This window comes from Pseudopodoces humilis, chromosome 18, assembly GCF_049639895.1.
Source record: "Pseudopodoces humilis isolate 2021_Gansu_Grassland_sample_001 chromosome 18, ASM4963989v1, whole genome shotgun sequence".
Classification (NCBI taxonomy): Eukaryota; Metazoa; Chordata; class Aves; order Passeriformes; family Paridae; genus Pseudopodoces; species Pseudopodoces humilis.
The window spans coordinates 18,103,256-18,117,059 of record NC_142217.1 but is presented as its reverse complement, the minus strand read 5'-3'; the positions used below and the strand labels follow the sequence as shown (position 1 = coordinate 18,117,059).

The 13,804-nt window shown below is 44.9% G+C and overlaps 1 long non-coding RNA gene across 2 annotated transcripts; it reads right to left on the bottom strand.

Annotated features, from left to right (window-relative positions):
* Positions 1–4,365: 4,365 nt before the first annotated feature.
* Positions 4,366–11,849, bottom strand: LOC148182944 (uncharacterized). 2 transcript variants are annotated; one of them, XR_015774096.1, is made up of 6 exons: positions 11,692–11,849; positions 5,974–8,423; positions 5,854–5,895; positions 5,596–5,759; positions 5,434–5,512; positions 4,366–5,356 (listed from the first exon to the last, which is right to left on the bottom strand). It is a non-coding gene; the product is annotated as an uncharacterized LOC148182944 (long non-coding RNA). The 2 variants fall into 2 exon arrangements; XR_015774095.1 differs by having other exon boundaries at positions 5,854–8,423.
* Between the last annotated feature and the right edge of the window lie 1,955 nt (positions 11,850–13,804).

The following is a 13,804-nucleotide window of genomic DNA, read 5'->3' as shown; positions in this document are numbered from 1 at the left end:
AAATTTCTATTTGTTGTTATTTTAAACTATGTAGATTCATTAACCTAACACATCAGAATGACAAAAATATAAAGCATTAGTCAACACTGGTACACAGTACACACTAATTTCTATGGAACTTATACATATAAATTTCAATCTGTAGACTTTAATATGTGATTTATACATGTATTTTATACACTAATTTACACGCAATTAATACATGTGGAAACCAAACCTATTTCTGTTATGGACAAAACAAAATCATAACGCTAGAGGGCCGATACCTATAAAAAAACCAGAACAACTCCACAGGTTTTTGGATCCTGCCCTCCCAGGCAATTTCCTGGCAGCTCGGGGTACCCAGCACGAGCCCTCCCCATTCCCCGCTCACCTTGCTCCTCTCCAGCCACAGCGTGTGCCTCCCTCTGGCGGGGACCTCAGCGTGCCCCAAGGGACATGGGAGCCCCCCAGTCTCCACCCCGTCCCCCTCAGCCTTTGCTCCTCACCCCCAAAGAAGGCACAGAACAACTCCAACTGCTCTGGACAGCAGCACCTTGCTTTATTGGAAGCCTGTCTAGGTCTAGACCCTCTCCCAAAAAGGAGCTCTGCTGCAACAAGAAAGGGGGGCAGGTCCCAGAAATCCCTCCCTGAATTTTGACCCCTGACCTTTGACCTCCAGACCTTTGACCCCCACCCTTTGACCCCTGATCTTTGACCCCTGACCTTTTGATCCCTGACCTTTGACCTGACCTTTGACATCTGACCCCTGACCTTTTACCCCTGACCCTGACCTTTGACCCCCTGACTTTATTCATAACACTAACCCTTGAAATGGTGGTGGTTGTGTTTTTCTGGTTCAGATTTGGTGCTGTGCATTTATTTTTAGTTAACTATGGTGGTGCATGTATATTTCTGGTTCAATATGCTGGTCTGCAGATGCATTTTGGGTTGAATATGATGATGTGCATTTATTTGTGGTTAAAAATAGTTGTGCTCATACATTTCTGGTCAAATGTGGTGCTGTACATTTGTGTGGTTTTCGGATGCTGTGCCATGTGTGTTTTGGCGGGTGCATGTGGTGTGGTTTATTTGGAGGGCTGTGTGGGTTGGTTAGTGCATGGTATGGCGGTGTGCATGTGCTGATGAGGTGTGGTTTATTTGGAGGGCTGTGCGGGTTGGTTAGTGCATGGTATGGCGGTGTGCATGTGCTGATGAGGTGTGGTTTATTTGGAGGGCTGTGTGGGTTGGTTAGTGCATGGTATGGCGGTGTGCATGTGCTGATGAGGTGTGGTTTATTTGGAGGGCTGTGTGGGTTGGTTAGTGCATGGTATGGCGGTGTGCATGTGCTGATGAGGTGTGGTTTATTTGGAGGGCTGTGTGGGTTGGTTAGTGCATGGTATGGCGGTGTGCATGTGCTGATGAGGTGTGGTGGATTAAGGTGGCTGCCGTGATGTATTTCTGGTCACTATTGCGGTGCCTGTGACGGGGGTTCCCGCTGGTGCTGTGCCTGCCAGATTGCCAGTGGTTGTGACTGATCGTGTGTTTGTGTGAGGGGTTTTTTGTTGTGCTGCTGTCAGGGGGATGTGTGGGCAGTATCGTGCTTGTGTTCTTAAAGGGTTTTTTTGTTTTATTCATGAGTGATTTATGGGAAATTTTGGTAATATGATTTTGGTGAACATGGCTGTGGTGTTGCTGTCATCGGTGACCTTGCAGTAGGGGGTGAAGCAGCATATATAACATATAAGCATATATAACATCTATACATATCTTATATTGAATATTAATCTATGTGTCTGTTTATATTACTTATATTTCTTTTTTATATCTATATCTTTATATGTTATAGGTTTGTATATTTTAATTTCTATATTATTTATTTAAAAGCTCTACCTCTAACCAAATAAACACCAAACAGCCCCTTTACCTGAAATGGTAATTAAACATTTTTTTAATGTCTATTTTTATAAAATTTATATTTATGTACTACATTGATATATGTATAACACACAATATATATTTGTCCTGGTTTAGGGTAAATTTGGGAGAAAAGTTTTGAATGGGGTTTTTTAAGAAAGTAAATTTGAATGGTTTTTTTGTTTTGTTTAATTGGTTTGGGAAAATATTTTTTTGGAGGAAAATAGAAAAAAAATGTTTATTTAATGCATAAAGTATTTATAAGTATAAACAAATTACTACTACTAATAATAAATAATAAAATTTATTGTTGTTTGAAGAGATGGTCAATTTAGAAAGTTCTTGTTGTGTAGTTTTGTTTGTTTACTTATACATTAGTTTTTTTGGTGTTGGAAAGTGTTGAGGCCCAGACCCCCGAGGGCTGGATGTGTGAGTTTTTGGTGTTTGGGTTTTCAGTTTAGAGTAGATTTAAGAGAAAGAAAAAATACATATAGTTTGGAAAATTTTTTTGTTTTAGTTTGTTAAAAATTAATTCAAAGTAAGGGAGACTTTTGTTTTGTTGTAGATAATATCGTTTGGAGAAAGATGTGGGGGAATGAGTTGTTTTTGAAAATAACTTGTGTGGGGTGTTTTGTTTCTTTTGGAAATTAGTTATATATATACAGATAAGAGTAGTGATATTGAGTAAAAAGTGAGGTTTATATGTATTTTTTATTTAATGATTAGATTTTTTTGAGGCATATATTTTTTGAGGTATATATTGTGTTATTTTTTTGTATTATTTATTATGTGTCATTTGGTTTTTGAGTAAAGAATTTTATGGAGTTTTTTCTATTTAACTTGGAATTGATTTTAATTGTTTTTTTTTAATACATTTTTATATCTCTTATTGGGATTTTGGTTTTGTTAATGATATGTCAGGGTTTAGATTGGGTAGGGTTAGTTTGCTTGGTGGAGTTTGGGGTGTTAATGTATCAGGTGGCTTTTGCTAGATGTTTTTTAATATTTGAAAGATTTTTAATTTAATGTTTTTAAGATGTTTTTTAATAGTTTATTGTATTTTTTTATTTGCACTTGGTGCATGGTAGGGGATATGGTATATTTATTGAATATTATGTTTTTTAGTTTAGGTGTTGATAAGGTTGTTTTTGAAATGAGTTTTATGGTTTGATTTAACTTTTTAGGGGTATTATGTTTTTAAAGGACTTGTTTTTTAAGGTTTAGGATGATGTTTTGAGTAGCAGTGTGAGGTATAGGGTAGGTTTTTATTTATTTAGTGATGTTTTTTATTATTGTGAGTATGTAGTGTTTATTTTGGTGTGTTTGGGGTACAGTAATGTAGTTAATTTGTTAGGTTTTTTTATATTTCTATTTGGATTATTATTTCTTATAGGGGGTTTAATTGTAGTATATGTTTTATACTTATGGATAATGTGAGAAATATTGTTTATGGTTAAATTTATTTTTTGGTTTTGTGTTTATTTGGCGATGGTATTTTTATTTTGATGATTCAAGGTATGAGATTATTGACTTAGGAACAATTTGGTTTTGTATGGTTAATTGCAGTTTATTTTTCATCTTTTTTTTTCTGTAGTTGCATGTACCTGTTTATTGCTTTGGTGGTTTTCATGAGTTGTATTTTTGGAGATATGAATATTTATATGATGGATTTTTACAGGTAGTTTGTTTTTGTAGTGATTTGTTTTTTAGCAGTTTAATTTTTTTTATTGTTAATGAGGTCTTCAGTTATTTTTATAGAGCATTGATTATTATTTATTAATTAGAAGGTAGAGATTTGGTTAGGTTTTTTTTAGTAATGTTTAGGGCTCACTGAATGGTTTTAAGTTTACTAAGTTGTTGAGATTTTTTTAAGTAGATTGGGTTGTGTTAAGTTTGATATAGCTTTTTGTGTTTCGTTTTACTTTTATGATGTGGTATGAATTATTAGTAAAAAGAGTGTAGTGGGGTTTTTTGCTCCTCTTCTAATAAACTGGGTATAATTACTAATACACTTTTAAAACATGTTACTGTGATTGGGAGGTAGGGAAGGACAAAGAAACTAAAAACTAAAGCTACTAGGTACAAACTTTAGTACTTTTATAAAGTTTTTATAAATCATTTTTACTGAGCTTAGCGTAACAGCTATTTTAATCTGTGCCCCTTTACTGTGAAAGTTATGTAGTAGGGACAATATTGCAGTTATTTTTGGATAAGAAAATAAACTTAGGGACAAGAAAGGCATTAAAACCTCAAAAAAAGCTCAAAGACTAGAATTACATGAAGACCTCCACCCTGAGAGACACAAACTTAAGTAACACCATTACAAAGTCCTTTATCCCAACACACAGTAAGTACCAACACAACATAATCAGCATAGGTTTTTCTTACTCTTCTGAACCCCACATTGGGCAGCAAACAATAAAATGCTTAGAAAGTTAAGACAAAACTCAAAGTGCTGCAGGGTAACTTCACAGTTCCAGATATCTTGTGTCAATCGAGGAATACCCTCTAGATTCCAAAGTAAAACCTACATCACAAATTTCAAATGACAGGGGCCTGGGACTCGGCCTTTTACACCTCCACCCAGGCTGAACAGCAGGGCAGAGCAGCTCCGGGACAACTACAACCAGACACCCGTGACACACAAGACACCAGACAAGGGGACACAACAGGGAAACAAAACTCTGGGCCACAAGAACGGCCACAAGGACCGAGAGAACGCGGAACGAGATGAGCCGGGTGAGAATGAAGGCGAGCTGATGAAGCTCGCAGAACCCGGGAGGAAGAAGATGCTGATGGAATGATGAACTCCGAGACTGCCAAGACAGATGCCTGAGAATCTGAGGGCCACAGTCCCCTACCTATCTTTGCGTTTCTTCAAGTCCTAAGCCGCAACAATGGACCCTGGCGGCGCACAGCTGTCGACACAGCTCGGAACAAGACCTCTAAAAGACATCCAATTGGATGCTTTTCAAAACAGACACGATTCCAAGGCCTCTGAGAGCTCCCAAGGCAAAGCTTCGATGGCGTCGGGCCGAGGAGCCCAGAGAACAGAGATGCTATAAGTGACACCAGGGTTTCTGGTAAGCCCCCAGAAGAGATAAGGCAAGGCACTTACAACACAAGAGGCACAAAAGACACAGAAGGCACGACAGACGAGTGACACGACACGCCCCAGGACTGCTCTGTCCTGTGCACCTCAGCACTGTGAGCAAAAGTGAGGCTCTCCCACCGTGTGGCCTAAGGGGCCACAGCCTGGACCTCCCCCTCCCCAAAGCTGATTCAAAAATCCCAGGTCACGAGCCCCGACCCGGCACCCCGCTTTCATCCCCTCTGTGGGTCGTAGCCTTTGACTTCGCTCTCGGATGACCGGAGGGGAGGATCCACACGGGGCGTCAAGGAAGGCCGCCTGGCCATCCGGGAAGTTCCTGCCATCGCCAGGCTGTCATCTCTTGGTCAGCTACAATAAATAAAACAGAAAATCAGCAGCTAATCTTTGTAGGGCATCGTCCAAAACCCGACAATTCCGCTACTCACGGTCTCCTGCAAAAGGCTGCGTCCTGAGACCACACGCTTCAGCCAAGCCAGGACCAGATGCTGTCGTCGCAGGGCGCACCTGAGTTAAGAGAAGAAAAAGTGATGTGGCATTGCTGAAACTTGAACAGGCCCTCGCCCCTCCTCCCGACATCCCCAACTCACGGCGACCCCTCGGCCCATTCCTGAAGGCCACCCACACGGCCCCTTTACGTGGAAAAGGCTTCGTCACGCGGTCCCTGTAACACTTCCCCAGGGCTCACGGGAGCGGCAAAGCAGGCGTGCCGGCCGGTTGGCGACGGGGTCTCGACGAAACGTGACTGGACCGCCTAAAGCACGCAAACAAGAAGGGACGCTTGGCGTTGCACCAGAAACTGGGAGCCCAGCAATAACAACAGCTTCCCTCCACCGGTCAACGCTCACCTTGCCCACTTCACCTTGACTGCTGCTAGCCGGCTCTACTTCCTGAAAATAAAGACAAAGACGAGACCTGTAACACAGTGACCGGTTCCAGTTGCCCTGCAAAGACAAACATTGACTTACCTTCTCTTGGGAACCCCCTTACCCGGGATGGAACGCTGTGCCACCGATTTCATCCGTCCGCATCTGAAAGAGAGCTAAGAAAAAAGTCAAAGTGCTGCAGGGTAACTTCACAGTTCCAGATATCTTGTGTCAATCGAGGAACACCCTCTAGACTCCAACTACGCCCTACATCACAAATTTCAAATGACAGGGGCCTGGGACTCGGCCTTTTACACCTCCACCCAGGCTGAACAGCAGGGCAGAGCAGCTCCGGGACAACTACAACCAGACACCCGTGACACACAAGACACCAGACAAGGGGACACAACAGGGAAACAAAACTCTGGGCCACAAGAACGGCCGCAAGGACCGAGAGAACGCGGAACGAGATGAGCCGGGTGAGAATGAAGGCGAGCTGATGAAGCTCGCAGAACCCGGGAGGAAGAAGATGCTGATGGAATGATGAACTCCGAGACTGCCAAGACAGATGCCTGAGAATCTGAGGACAACAATCCTCTGCCTATCTTTGCGTTTCTTCAAGTCCTAAGCCGCAACAATGGATCCTGGCGGCGCACGGCTGTCGACACAGCTCGGAACAAGACCTCTAAAAGACATCCGATCGGATGCTTTTCAAAACAGACACGATTCCAAGGCCTCTGAGAGCTGCTGAGCCGAGGATCCCAGAGATTGGAGATGCTATAAGTGACACCGGGGTTTCTGGTAAGCCCCCAGAAGAGATAAGGCAAGGCACTTACAACACAAGAGGCACAAATGTCACAGAAGGCACGACAGACGAGTGACACGACACGCCCCAGGACTGCTCTGTCCTGCGTACCTCAGCACTGTGAGCAAAAGTGAGGCTCTCCCACCGTGTGGCCTAAGGGGCCACAGCCTGGACCTCCCCCTCCCCAAAGCTGATTCAAAAATCCCAGGTCACAAGTCCCAACCCGGCACCCCGCTTTCATCCCCTCTACGGGTTGTAGCCTTCGACTTAGCTCTCGGATGCCCGGCGGGGAGGATCCACACGGGGCGCCAAGGAAGGCCGCATTTGCCATCTGGGAAGTTCCTGCCATCACCAGGATGTCATCTCCTGGTCAGCTACAACCAAGAAGACCAAATATCAGTGCAGGATCTTAGCGGCACACCTGTGAAAACCCAGCACTTACCTTCTCTAGAGAATGCTCAGGTTCATGGGCTGCACACTTCACCCCACAGGGAGGCAGAGGCTTGCTTCACACTGGTATCGGCTGACACAGCCAAATTACCACCACCTCAAGGAGGGGAGGAAGACTCTCCAGTCAGTGAGGGACAGGGAGCCCAGGGTACCCCAAGGATGGAAACCCCAGCTTATATGACAGCAGTAGGCCCTAGCACCCACTATCACTTCCTGGCTGGCCCTAGCACTGGGGTACTGCCTGCACCTCTCGTGGGTTCTGGCACTCTGCTGCTTTAGGGTTCCTGCCTGCAGCTGCCTCAGGGGAATGGAAGCACTGTTAGGGCTGCTGTTTAGGGTTTGAATAGTCCTGTACTCTACCTTATATCCCAACCTGTACCCCTTTTATTTTCACTGTTTGTCTCCAGCCCTCGAGCCCTTGACCTCTGAAGCCCTCCCTCAGCCTCTCTGTGTCACTGCCAAGCTGCCCCGCTGAACCCTACAAACTTACAACCCTACACTTGCAACCAGGGATGCTCCTTATCCATAGGCCCCAAGAGATGTCCCTTAGCCAGGACCAGGCAATCCACAGTTGCTCCCTACCCTACCTAAGTTTGGCCCTGAGACAGGGCAGAGGCTGACAGAGCCGAACTCTTTGTGGAGGCCAGGCACGAAGCCTTACCAACGAACCGCCTCGAGGAGGGGTGGGAGCAATCCCCGGCTGCGGAGGGACAGAGAGCCCAGGGTGGGGCGGGGCGGGAAACCCCGTTTCCCCAACCCTGCGGATCGTCCCCCCACTATCTCTTCCTGTCTGCCCCTAGCACAAGGGGTACTGCCTGCAGCTCTCGAGGGTTCTGGCACTCTGCTGCTTTAGGGTTCCTGCCTGCAGCTGCCTCAGGGAAACGGGAGCGCTGTTAGGGGCTGCTGTTTAAGGTTTGGGGTGGGGTACACCTGAACTCCACCTTACCTATACCCCTTCTTTTCACTGTTTGCTCAGCCTTTTTTTTTCTTGGAATTCTTGTGACAGATTGAGGGCACCGGGGAGGGACTGCCACGATGAAATCAAAAGGGAAAAGGAGAAAGACCACCCCTGCAAATCCACAGTGGCTCAGCTGTTCAGCTGCTGCTTCCTGGCAAAAAGCTTTGTCCATCAACACCTCCTTTAAGCAGTGCTCCAGGTCCAAGTGCATCCAGGTGCTCCCCCAGACCCTATGAGATGTTCTCACCGTCACTCCATCAGATACCACTGGGAGCCCACCACAAACTCCTCTACTCCAGCAGATCCATGCCAACGTTGATTTGCCACTCGTATTTGGCCCTGTAATAACAGCAAAATTGTTGCCCTCTGTCAGGTACATGTTGTTAGACACACGTTTTTCCATAGCCATCTTCTCAAGAACGGGGTGCCATCCCTGCTTGATTGCTAAATGATCAGTAAATTCTGGGAAAACTAAATGAGAAAAAAAATCTAAGATACTGACAAGTTAATATGGAAACCTTTACATCATTAAACTAGTATGTTTTGAAATAAAGTGAATTCTTCCAGGCCTACTACAAAAATCACATTCCTAAAAATAAAATAACCAAAAAACAAACAGCATCAAATTTCCACCAATATCATCAATAAAATCACAATACCTCCACCAACCAAGGGAAAAAAATCTTAACCTAGAAAAAATCTGAACCCCCTCAAAAAGATTCAACACTGAAACACAACTCATCCTAACACTTCAACTAACAATACTAAAATAAATTTTCCAAACAAATATTCCCTCTATCCACACCACCAATACCACATAAAACAAATAAAGCACTCTCATCACAGCACCCCCCAATCAAAAACCTAAATTGCCCTAAAATCTTTAATAATCACAAATTAACCCCAAAATAAAAACTTTAATCTCACTAACAAAAAAACCCAAAACAGGTAACACAAACAAAACCAACACCGTACAACCAACTACCAGCAAAAACAGATGCTATGCTCTTTCACTAAGAATTCTTATCACATCAGCAAAGTTAAACATAAATAAAAAAACAACCCTATTGATCTCCATACAACAAATCACATCAACTATTAAAAAATAATCAGACCAACTCACTAAACTCAAAACCATTCAACTAACCCTAAACATCAGCAAGAAAACCACCAAAGCTCTACATTTATACTAATACCTAAATACTCACCAATACCCTATAAAAAAATTTAATAGCTCATTAAAGACTTAAAAAAATCTAAACTACTAAAAAATTAAAAAGCATCACCCCCAAAAATAAACCTATAAAAATCCACCATATAAATGCCTGTCCCCAGAAATGAAACTAAGAAACACCACAACAGAAAGAAATCCAAACTTATCATCAACACCTAAACTAGAAAACACAACATTAAATAAATAGAACATATACATTATTATACACCAACTACACACAAAATAAAATTATACAATCAATTACTAAGTCACCTTAAAACCAGTCAATAAAAAACTTTCAAAAATTGAAAACTGCATCTAACAAAAGCCACCTAATTAACACCCAAAACTCAGCTAACCAAACAAACCCTACCCAATTTGAACCCCTACATACAATAAATAAAACCCAATAATACATATCAAAATCTATTTTAATTGATTCTGCCTAAAATACAAACCCATTCATAAAATAATCTTTATTCAAAAACCAAATTTCACATAGTATACAACACAAATCAAACAACACACTGTGTACCACCAAAAAATCTAATATTGAATAAAAACCACATATAAATACCTCTGCTTACTAAATATTACTACCACTATTTATATTTACCTGTATCTGTATAAAAGCATATCTAAATTTAAAAAACATTAATTTGACCTCCAAAGATATACAACAAAAAATAAAATGTTCTAAAATTACATTATATTATATCCTCATCATCCGCTTTATGCCCAAACATAAATTCTGTAACTTCAAAACTAAAAAAGAAAAAATTCTTTGAACATACAATCTATATACAATACTAATACAGCCTCACCCAAATTCTCTCTCAACTCTATTGTTTAACACAACAAAAAATCAATTTTTTACTTTTTCAAACTAATTTCTCATTGATTAGTGAATACAAAATAATTGCCAGAACCATAACAACTTCTTCTAAAACTATTCAACTTTATTCCAATCCAAAAACCCAAGCTACCACCAAAACACCCCACGGCTCAAAAAGATCCACGCCACAGCCCAACTCCAAAAACGTCCAAACCACACGTGCAGAAAAACCCTTCTAAAGCTCCTGAGCTTTTCTCCACAAGAACAACAAAAAAATGATCTAACGTTATTCATCCTTTTTTTCCTCTTACCTACGCCCTACTTATTAAAATAAACATTTTGTTCACTTTTCCTCAAAAAAAAAAATTTCCTTTAAAATCAATTAAAAAACGGACTGAAACCTGCCCTCTATTAAGAAACACATTCATTTGAAAACATTTCCTCCCAGTTGGTCTCAAATCTTTCCGAGGTTTGGATCCTATTCCAGTGCACCAGAACCAAATCAACCTGCTCTGGCTCTGGAAACATCAGCAACACCAAACCCAGAGCACGAAGCACCTCGCCCTTCCTACCCCGCTGTCCCTCGGCCCTGCTCTCTCGCATCGAGCGCTGGGAGCCAGGTTCAGCCCCGAGAATTGTCACATCCATTTCCTCGGACATTCCAGCTTCCACGGGGATATTGCGGGGACCCCCTGCATTCCATTCCCTAGTACAGCACCAAGACAAAGTTCTCACTCGGCCCGCGTCTCCAGAAAATCGTGTGCAAGGCTTAAATAAACCCCGAGGCTTGAGAAATACGGTCTGCCCAAAAAGCCCAACTCTGCATCCAGGGGAAATGAACATCACAAACAGATTCATGCACCCCAGATGCACGGGACGCTGTCAGCCCGGACCTGCAGTTAACTCGGCAATGGAAAAACCTGAGCTCGAAGCCCTCATGTGAGGGTGCAAAAGGTATTGGACACAGTTTCTAGAAGGCGCCACATCGTTATTTAAAGGCGCGGCTCGGCTAAAGAGCAACACCGACAAAGCCCCGAGACAAAAAGGCCGGAAGGTCGGGCTTTTCCCCCTCCCCTCCTCCCAGCGGCTTTTGCCAGAGCACTCTGAAGCTGACGAGCCACCAGTGTACCCCAGCGGCCCTCGCCGGGACTCGCTCCCGGGCTGGCGCCGCTCCAGGTGCGGGGGGACCCGGGCGAGCCACGCGAGCCCCGGCAGCGGCGGCACTCGGCACCCGGGGGCGGCCCCGCGCTCCCGGCCCCGGACGGAGCGCGGCTCCCGGCAGGAAAGCGGCTCCTCCGGCGGGCGGGGGCAGCTCCGGCACCGGGAGAACCCGGCCCGCCCAGGGGCACCGGGACCGGCCCGAAGGGGCCCCGGCGGTGCCCGAGCCCCGTGCCCGGGGCGAACAAAGAGGCCGGGACGGACACAGCTCCGCGCCGCGGCTCCCGCCTGCCGGCCCGGCAGAGCCCGCCTCTCCTCCACACGGCTCTGTCGCTCCCTGGCAAGATGAAATCAAAAAGGAAAAGGAGAAAAGTCCCCCCTGCAAAACCAGACTGGCTCACCTGCTCAGATGCTGCTTCCAGACACAAAGGTTTGTCCCTCGGCACCTCCTTTAAGCAATGCTCCATATCCAAGTGCATCCAGCTGTTCTCCCAGACCCTACAAGATGCTCCCGCTATCGTTGCATGAGATACCCCCGGGGAAGCCCACCATAAATCCCTCTTCTCCAACTGCTCCGTGCCCAAATGAACTGAGGGAAACACTCCCCCTAAAACAGCCCCGGGCAGGACCCACCCGCTCCTCATCCTCACTGTTCACACCTGGGGCTGATCTGTCCCCTCATCAACCTCACTGCTCACACCTGGGGCTGCTCTGAGCCCTCATCATCCTCACAGTTCAGTTTGTGCTGTTGCCACCCCAAGAGCCAGGGCAGGGGCAGAAGGAACTTGTTGCTCATTCCCTGGACAGCTCATTGTCTGCACCTGACACACTGGGGCACCATCCTTGCTATGGATGAGGACACCTCTCCTTCTCCAGGTGCCCAAGGCTGAAAATGGAATTCCACCTCCACAATTCCATGTGTCTGAGTTTCATAATTCCCAGTGCAATTCCCCATGAATCACAAGCCATCACCTCTAATTTTATCTCTAGAATCACTGCTGACGTGCTTTTCTGTGGAAGTGTTTGACACATTGATGCAGAGTTCAGGGGCTCGTTTATGGCTTATCCTGACGAGCACAAATGAAATCCAAACACCCAGACTTACAGGGAAATATGGATAAAGTTTATAAATACTCCTCTTCCCTGCAACTCCCTGGCATTGTCCTCCAACTTGTGACCCTTCACCTTTGACCCTGACCATTGACCTTTTACTCTTAACCTCTGAATTTTGACCTTTGACTCTTGATTTCTGCTCTTTGAAGTTTGTTTCCCTGATAATTGACTTTGGACCACACAACCTTGGAAAATTAACCCATAACATTGGACCTTGGACCCTTTACTCTTGATCTTTGAACCCTGACCATTCACATGTGACCCTTGAAGTTTGAATCCCTGACTTTTCACTTTAACCATTGACCCCTGAGCTTTTGCCCTTGACCTCAGCCCTTTGACCCTGCCCAAACATCAATATCACTGACCTACAGTGATTTCAGCATATGAATGCTACCATAGTTATCTCACCCAGCCGTGTCAATCCCACTATGTCTCTATCCCAGCCCTACAGTGATTATAGCTCCAATCCTAGTGACCCCTTCCCTGCCCCAGTGATTTCAGCTCTTGGCCCACAAGCTTTATTTCACTGCAAGTTCCCTTCTTCCAGCTCTGGATGCGTGTTTCTCCAAGTCTGCTGGCTGAAAACTCTCCAGGTTCAAGAGGCAGGATCTTCCTCTTGCCTCCAGCTCTGCAACATTTCAGCTCCCGCCCTAGGGGCTATAAGCCCACCCCACAGTCAATATCCCAACCCCACAGTGATTTCCTTTCCAGCCCTACTACAGTGGCTATCACAGACGCGGGTGATATCCCGGCATTGCCAGCAGTTTAGGTCCAATGTTACAGTCCCCTTTTTTGGCCCTACCCATCTTGTTCCATTTCCAGTCACAGGACCCAGCCCCAACATCCATATCACAGGCCTACAGTGATTCCAGCACACAGATCCTACAGTGGCAATCCCATTATCAGTCCCTATCCCAGCCCCACAGTGATTTCAGCTCCAGCCCTAGAATGCCTTGCCCTACCCCAGTGATTTCAGCTCTTGACCCACAAGCTTTATTTCACTGCAAGCTCTCTTCTTCCAGCTCCACATCTGCTTCCTTTTCCCCTGCTCCGCTAGGTGAAGCTGCTCCAGGTTGAGACAAAAGGGTCTTTGTTTTGGTTCCAGCTCTGAGGTTTCACCTCCACGCCGAGAAATGCCACTCCAACCCCATCCCAACCCCAAAGCAATCTTTACTGTATTTGCAGCCCTTCTCATTGTGTACCATTCTATGGTTGCTTCCCACATCTACAGTCACTATCCCCTCAGAACAGCGTTTGCAGCTGCAGCACTGCAGTCCCCACCCCAGCCCCAGTGATTTCAGCTTCAGTCTCACAAGCTTTATTTGACTGCCAGCTCTTGTGCTGCACTTCTGCCTCCTCATCTTCCCAGCAGTGCCACATCGTGCTGCTTTCTAGTTCTCC